This window comes from Macrotis lagotis, chromosome X (genome assembly GCF_037893015.1).
Source record: "Macrotis lagotis isolate mMagLag1 chromosome X, bilby.v1.9.chrom.fasta, whole genome shotgun sequence".
Taxonomy (NCBI): domain Eukaryota; kingdom Metazoa; phylum Chordata; class Mammalia; order Peramelemorphia; family Peramelidae; genus Macrotis; species Macrotis lagotis.
The window spans coordinates 301,318,905-301,327,338 of record NC_133666.1 but is presented as its reverse complement, the minus strand read 5'-3'; the positions used below and the strand labels follow the sequence as shown (position 1 = coordinate 301,327,338).

The 8,434-nt window shown below is 34.3% G+C and overlaps 1 pseudogene; it reads right to left on the bottom strand.

The window, feature by feature from the left end:
- Positions 1–828: 828 nt before the first annotated feature.
- Positions 829–2,015, bottom strand: LOC141499059 (S100P-binding protein-like; annotated as a pseudogene).
- Between the last annotated feature and the right edge of the window lie 6,419 nt (positions 2,016–8,434).

The window sequence follows — 8,434 nt, the reverse complement described above, 5'->3', positions numbered from 1 at the left end:
ATGTCCTTTCCATAGAACTTCAGTCTTTCTTAACTAAAATACCCTAGAATGATTCACCACAAAATATTGGTAGAGATTTTGAGTTCAAAAATTAAAAAAAAAACAAAATAATTTATCTAGTATGTTAGGTGCAGAGTAATTAAAGTTAATATACATTTCCTTGTGAGTTGCTACTGCCTAAAAAGACAAAATTTTTTTCTAGATATCAAAAGTGGATCTCTACTCTCTAGGGCAGAATATCAATCTACTTTAAATACATAAATATATTTATTTACATATGTACCCTATCTGTGAAGGAGGAAGGAATTTTGAGGCTGAACTTAGGTGCAGGATATCTCAGCTATAGAAAGCACCTTGCCAAGTCTGGGTCATAACAAATACTACTGAGTTAGCACAGAAATGTTCTGTAAGTCGATGGGCAACATATGAGGAAGACTGCTCTCCTGGAGTTAGACTGCCAGTGTATGTGTCTGTCTGGCAGCTAAAAGTACTGAGAATAAGAGCTCCCCTTTTAAAACTAGGCCTCGCTGGGTATATCACTCTACTTTAGACTGAGTGTTTCAGCCAGATACAGGCTCTTGAGAGACAACTGCCTTTGATCAAAATGATTTTTTTTAAATATACAATAATATATCACCTTACTATGACTAAAGAAAAGGGCTTCATAAAAATAGATTATCTATTAATGGACACTTTCAAAAAGTGACAAAATATTTTTTAAAAGTCTCATTTTAAAACAACTCTACAACAAAAACAGAAAGGAACATAAATTGCACTGAATTTTGATAGAATGAATGCCTTAGGCAAGCCCCTTCATAAGTGGGGGAATTAGATAACTGGCATGATCTGGAACTGATTGGCAAGGATTTGGAACCAACAGATTCCTGTCCACCCACTGAGTTAGACTAACTCTGCAGTGATTTTTTTCTGAGCAAGGAGTGGTTTCTAATGGTGAGGTCTGATGGGTACTACCACCACTAGCTCTGCATTTGATATTCTACATTAGTAACTTGGTCCATAAAGGCAAATAACTCAGTTAAGGTATCTTGGGTAGATTACAGAGAATCTTTTGAGTGAGTAATGACAATTTTAAGATTAATTTTCTTCCTCTGTTCCAGCTTAGTTTGAAAAATACATCTGAATCATATTCTTTGCTTTGGCCTATAGAAGTGGAATGGTTTTGTCTAATCTCTCTTATACCCTTCCTTCTCAGAATCCTTGTCTAGTCTGATTGGTTTGGTCATATGAACAATAGGAAACCTAATTTTGTCACCTAATTTGTGTCCACCATTGCCTGAGGAATCTCTGATCTACAAGGCCATTTCAAAGCCACAGGTATAGCTCCTTACAACTAGGTACAACTGTTCTAGGAACTCCCAGTTGAGGGCCACCCTTATGAGGATAGAACCTTTCCCAGACAGAAAAAAGTGCAGCTAGTTTCTTTAATTCCAAATTTGCCATTATTTTGGCCAATATTCACATGCTTCTTCCAGGATATCTGCATTACTGGATACATCTTTGGAAGAATAGTTATTCTTCCTTGGATCAAGCACTTTATCACAAATTATTGTATTAAAGGATGGGATTACAGTTACTTCAAAGAGACTTTTTTCTGATACAAAGTGTCTGCTAGGTCATTTGATCAAAGTTCAGGCATGACTAGTTGGGGGATTTATCTGAATTAGTTTATAGATGCTTTTGCTGGCTCAGTCCTGGGACCCAACTTGCACAGTACACTTATATCTTGAGGAGAATCAAGTGAAACAAAACAATTCCCCAACTTCTCAATTTTTCCACCTGCATCTATTTGCAGTCCTCTTGAAATTACTCATTCTGTGTCATCATCCTTCAAGAGTTCCTGAATCTCTTCTTCTATGCACTGAAGTTACCACAATCCTCTTCTCCCTCAGAGAACTCCAGTAAGGAGTCATCTATCTAAACCTATCCCAGGTAGAGACTGGAGCACCATCTTTAGTTAGGAGCAACGTAATATTAATCTGCTCAGATCTTGACATCAGTAATAAAATTAGAGAAATATCAGAAATTATATAGAGGTATAGAGCCATTGCAAAGCTGTTAAAATTAATAAACCTTATATAGTCTAATGATGGTTTTTAAATGATCAGCCAAATATTAATATACTTATTACTAGAAATATATAATTCACTTCTCTCTAGTATCTTTTGGAGTCCACAAGGAGTTTATAAAATAATGGAACCATTCTATGTGAAAAACAAAAAAAATTTATTTTAAAATATACTTAGTTTTTTCCATTTCACAAAGAGAAGTTCTAGCATAAAACAATGAGGTTTTTTACTCTCAGTGCTAATCACTGGATCAGATGGACCAGATCTGGAACAGATCACCCAAATCATTGGTTACAAGTTAATTGCTTTGGGGAGCCACCAGATTCAGAAGGAATCACCAGACTTAGATGCCAAAAAAAGGAATTCAACAGTATCTCATAATGCTATTCCATTTTCATATGAGACTTTGGGGAAAACCTCCTCCTTTTTGTTGCTAAAAATCAGGCTGAGTCACAGGCAACGTTCAGTACTAGGAGCCCCAAACCTGAAATTCAAAGTGGAGGAAATATACAGGGAACATAAAGGATCTTCTTTTGATCATTGACAAAGCAAAAGTTCAGTACTAGACAAGTGATCAGAAACCTGAAAACATTACTCAGGAATGGGAGAAAAACTAGGAAAATAATCAAGAAAGTAAAAAAAAATCCATTCACCAGAAAACAACAAAAATGTGTTTTTTTTTAAAAAAAAGTTATATTGAGAAAAATCAGAAATCCAAAAATAAAAAAGAATAGGATCACAGTTCAGGGTGGATGAAGGAACTATAACAAATGACAGTGAAAATACAGAGTTACTTAGCTCATCATTTGCTTCTGCTTTCTTTGCTAAAGAAAATGATTTTCAGGTTTTAAAAGACAGAACAAAAATGAATGCTACAAAAAGAGTAGGAAAGTGATTAGCTATCTGTGATGAGTTAAAGTTATCCAACATAGATGAATTAAGTCCCAGACTGCTAAAAAGAACTGGCATATATTTTGCTGAATAACTGCCAGTGATTTTGGAAGACCATAGAAAACAGAAAGAGAATTACAGAGTAGGTTAAAAATTATCTCAATTTCTAGAAAGCAAGAGAATGGACTATTGTAGACCTGACTTCTATTCTTGGTGAAAAACTATAATGTATAAGGAAATTGTAATCACAAAATAGTAACATGGCTTCATTAATAACAGCTCTTGTAGGGGAGCTAGGTGGTGTAGTGGATAGAGTACCGACCCTGGAGACAGGAGGACCTGACTTCAAATCTGACCTAAGACATTTAATAATTACCAAGCTGTATGATCTTGGACAAGTCACTTAACTTCATTGTCTTGCTAAAAAAAGGAATAGATCTTGCAAATCTAACATCATTTCCTTTTTTGGGACAAGGTTATTAGTATGAGATATCAGACAATATTGTAGATATAGTTTAACTCATTTATAATATTTTATTGTGCAATTAGCAATCACCAGTAAACACAAATATTTTAATAGGCAAAGAATACAAAAGTTTCATATATTGAGCCACATATTTCTATTGTATAATTTGCTTGTTTAAAGTATTTAATCTATATTTTTGCAAAACATTTGATGTAATTTCTCATCCCACTATTGCAGAGAGGATGCAGGGAGCCATATAATAATTTAGTCAGTGATTTGATCAAGTGAGTGGAGAACTGTTTAAAAAGGCAGACCTGACTGGTCAGCACTTATAATTCCATATCTACTTAGAAAAATGCTATCAAAGTAAGTATCTCAGGGATGTGTGCTTGACACTGTCCTTCTAAACATTTTATGCTCCATAGTCATATTTTTGTAAATATTGATAAGATAATGGACCTCCAGGAAAACACAAGAGGATGGAGAAGGACTTTACTATGTTCCATGTGATGATCTGTTTCAGAAACATACATTTCATATATATATATATATATATATATATATATATACATATATACACATATATATGTATATATATACATATATATATATATTCCTGTTTCATTATAAATTGTCAGAAGTCTCATGTAATTTATAATATGTGGCTTTGAGCTCCCCAAGGACTCTGGGCTATATTACTTGGGTTCATTCCTTAGGTATGATATCAAGAAAATGAGTTTATCTTTTTGACACATTATTCCTTCTTGGAGTTGCTCCAGGAAAATTTCATAGTATATTCATGATCTGACCTGTATCTAACTTTCTAGGCATTTCATTATTTGATCTATAATCAATTGTGCAATAGAACATGCAGTTATTATAATTCCCATTTTATGGATGTGCTACTGGGTTCAGAAAGGTTAAGTAACTTTCTCATAAGTCATGAAGTTAGCAATATCTAAGCCAAAATTCAGACCCAGGACCTCTAATATTAGTCCATTACCTTTCCTATTACTCTGTTCTGAAATGAAAACAAAACTTATCTCAGAAAATTAGCCTCATATACTTATTTTCTTATACTAAAAGTAATAGGAATGCCACAATTGTCCATATCTAGGAAATCTTGACAAACAAAATCACTCTGGATTTACTATCCACCTTCTTCTGTCGTCCCTTTCTATCACTCATTTATAATACCACTCTTCTGAGAAGAAATTATGTTTTAGAAATGGGAAACCAGGAAGACAAGAGGTATTTTAAATGTTTTCTTTTACCTCAATCTAAATCCTGTAGAACCAAAAGAAAACATCTCAATTTAGAAAAGCAACTGGGAGAATATGACTCATTAAATCTAGTTTTCCTAGACTCTAAGCTTAGGACAATTTGTAATGTAATAAGAAAGAACCTTTTTTTCCTAGATTAAATGATGCCCATGAATATGCTAAGCCAAGTCATCTGAAGGTGCCATGATAGTATAAGGGATTGAAGAAGAGCTAATAACCATATTTACTCAAGGAATTTCTAGTCTCTACAGTAAGATCTCATAGATTTGTCTAGGGGATTATCCCTAGATTGTAAATTCCTCAAAAACCACATCTTTTAATATGATTACATTCAAAGCATGAGCTGAATGCTATGAATATGTCTGACACCATGCTAGTCCTATTGAGAATAAAAAAAGAAGCAGGACCTATCACCCCTTTCCTCTCTAGCTTTGAGAGGAAAAACTAAGATCAATGGAGGACTAAAAAGTTAAACAAGTCAGTGTTTAATGTGCTATGCTATACCTTGGAGAATAGTAGCTTCTTCACTGTTAGCACTAGAAAAGTCAGAGAAAGGAGATGCCTGCAAGGATCATAGCTCATGAAAAAAATAGAACTTGAAGAAATTTTAATGGATAATTATATTAGATAGTGAAGATACTGGAAGAAGAGAATATTTTGTGTGTCCAAGGCATCAGTGAGCATTCAGCTTACTCTTATTTCCTAGATGTGATAATACAGTCTTCTTACATGTTGTTAATTAGAAGACTAACTTTTGTGAAGGAAGAAGAATAAGCTAACAGCCACTTGTTGGGTATCTTTATGAAGACATTCTTGTCCAGCTGTGGACTGAACTAGAGGGTATCCTAACTCCCTTTTAATGCAAAAATCTTGAGATTTTATAATTTGACCTACTTATATTCTTTTCTCTAAACAAATATAGTTTGATGTTGAGTACTCATAAATAAATAGTTGTGCTGATTGTAAAGGGACTGATATTGGGGTGAAGGAGGGACATTATGACTAAATCTAAAACTGAGATCTGTCCAAAATTTTTATAATGTTTGAGAGAAGCAATTCCATTTCCCCTTCCCCCAACTAGTAGTTTGAAACAGTCAAAAAGATTTATGAGCCTACAAGGATGATGAGAGGAATGAGCTGAGACTGTCTTGTGAATGTCATTAAAGAGATTAAGTACATGTGAGCACAGCACAGCTGGGCCACCATGTCCATCTTCCATGTAATTTACCGCCTGATCAGTTGTCTCTGCTATCATTGTCATACAACAACAGAAAAGAGACGGGCAGATATTGATGATCTTATCCATGTAGGGTAGAACCAAAGGATAAAGATAACTCCAAAGGTTTGATCAAGGAAACAGAAGAAAGACATATAATCATAATCATACTTTTTAAAACTTTCCTAAGGACTAGAGTGATAAACATCTTTTGATCTTGTCTCAAACTATTTGAGATAAAGAATTCATTCAATCATTCAACAAATGTTCATCAAACATCTACCGCTTATAAGGCACTGTGCTAAGCATAAGTGGTAGAGAAAGAAGAGCCAGAATCATAAAGAACCTCAGGAGTTATCTTGTGTAGTCTGTGCTTAAACAGGAATTTTCTCTACCATCCAAAACAAGTGATAATCTAGCTTCTTTTTTAAGATTTTCAGGGATGAGAAATCTATTCCTACTTGAGATGACTCATTTTAATTCTTCAGAATCCTTATTGATATTAAGACATAGTCCATGTATGCAAAGAACTTATAATCTCATATGAGCATAAGATATGCACAAATAGATAACTTACAAAATAGTATATGGTGAGTAGATATAAAATATAAATAGAATGCTATGTAACTAAAGGAAGCAGAGATTAATATTATCCCATTTGATATATTCGGAAACTGAGGTCAGAATAGTTAAATGAGAAGATGATTTAGTGGAAAGGAGACTGGATTAGCAAGAACAAAATTAGATTTATTTGTTTGTTTTATTTTGGTGGTAGAAAACTACAGCAGGGAGAAAAGAAAGATTATTCATTTCCCTTAAATCACAACATCATCATAGCTTTCTATTCTGGCTATATGAAGAACTGTGTGGTGTTTGTTAACTACCACCAGGAACAGGAAACTCCTAAATTAGACCTTAACAAAGGAGGGTTGACTAAGAATTATTCACCAAGGGAAGATCAGCTAAGCAAATATGCAAAGAAAATTAATCTCTTGCCTATATCAGGGAAGACTTAGAGGAAATAGAGCTCTGTGGTACAAAGAAGGTTTAAATAAGATTAAGGTAGAATTAGAGGATTTAACTAGTTGAGTTAGGCTGAACAATCTGTCTTTCCATATCACGTTTCTCTTATATAGTTAAAACTATACACAGAGAGCCTGATTATCTAGGTATGCCATCTAATTTTACAAATTAGGAAACTGAGATCCAGAGAGGTTGAATGCCTTCCTCAAGAACACACAGTGGCCAAGTTGATGTTCAAATCCAGGGTTCTCTGATTCCAAAATCAATGCTTTTCCCCCATGTTGCCTACAAGTAATGTATTGCATTTTGTGCTATCATTATTTATGTTTAGATTTCACTGCACAACTACATAAAGATAGAATCCATGTCTTGTTTTCTTTGTGTCTCTCCCAGTAGTTTATGCATAACAGTAGCTTAAAAGATAGTTGTTGAAAGGAATAGAATAGAAACTAATTGGAATGAGATCTAATTTTTAAGGCTTGAATTTTTCCTTCTGAAGGAACAAAATTTTGAAGTTGTAGTCTACAATGAGAGTCCCAGGTATAAGGAAATAGCATGCAAAAAATCCAAAGTAAGAATAAATTCAATAGTGGTCAAGAAGATAGGATTACTCTACTTTTGAGAGTACAAGCACATAGAGCAGAAAATTGTAATACCAGCTTGGAAAACTGGATAGTGCCAACTGCAGAATTCCATAGTAAAAGGATGAACCTTATTCAGTGGGGCAAAGGGAACCACTGAAAGCCTCTGAAGAAAGGATTAACATGATCAAATATCTGAATAAGGATAATTAATCTTTATCAATTTGAAAGATGATTTGGAAAGGGAAGATTGGTTAAGAGTCTATTATAACTTCATCTCTAAGGCAATTGGTTTGAACTAGATGATTTTTTAGGTTTTTGCAAGGCAAACGGGGTTAAGTGGCTTGCCCAAGACAACACAGCTAGGTAATTATTGTCTGAGGCCGGATTTGAACCCAGGTACTCCTGATTCCAGGGCCAGTGCTTTATCCACTATGCTACCTAGCTGCCCCTAACTAGATGATTTCTAAGGTTCCTTCCAGTTCTAAAATCCTATGAACCTAATGCAGTGTAAAGCATCTTTGTTAATGAGATCACTGTAGACCTCACTGTAGAAGAGAACATCAATACTGCTGTTTCTTTGAGAAAGATTCATAATAGCTGTAAACTTTTCCTTTCAAAAAAGGAAATTGAGGTCTAGAGATGTTAAGGGATTTCCCACAAAATGATAAACAAGCAAAGCCAAAATTCAAACTGTCTTATTATTCTTTCCACTGTATATTGCCACCTCTCAATACAAAAACCTAGAGCACCTGATATTCCTGGAAACCTTTATGCAAGTATTAATAGATCTGACTCTATTTAGCTTCTGAGGTCAGATGAGATCAGGATCATTCCTAACAGTATGGTCCATGACTTTTGAGTAGTATAAACATAGACAATTCTCT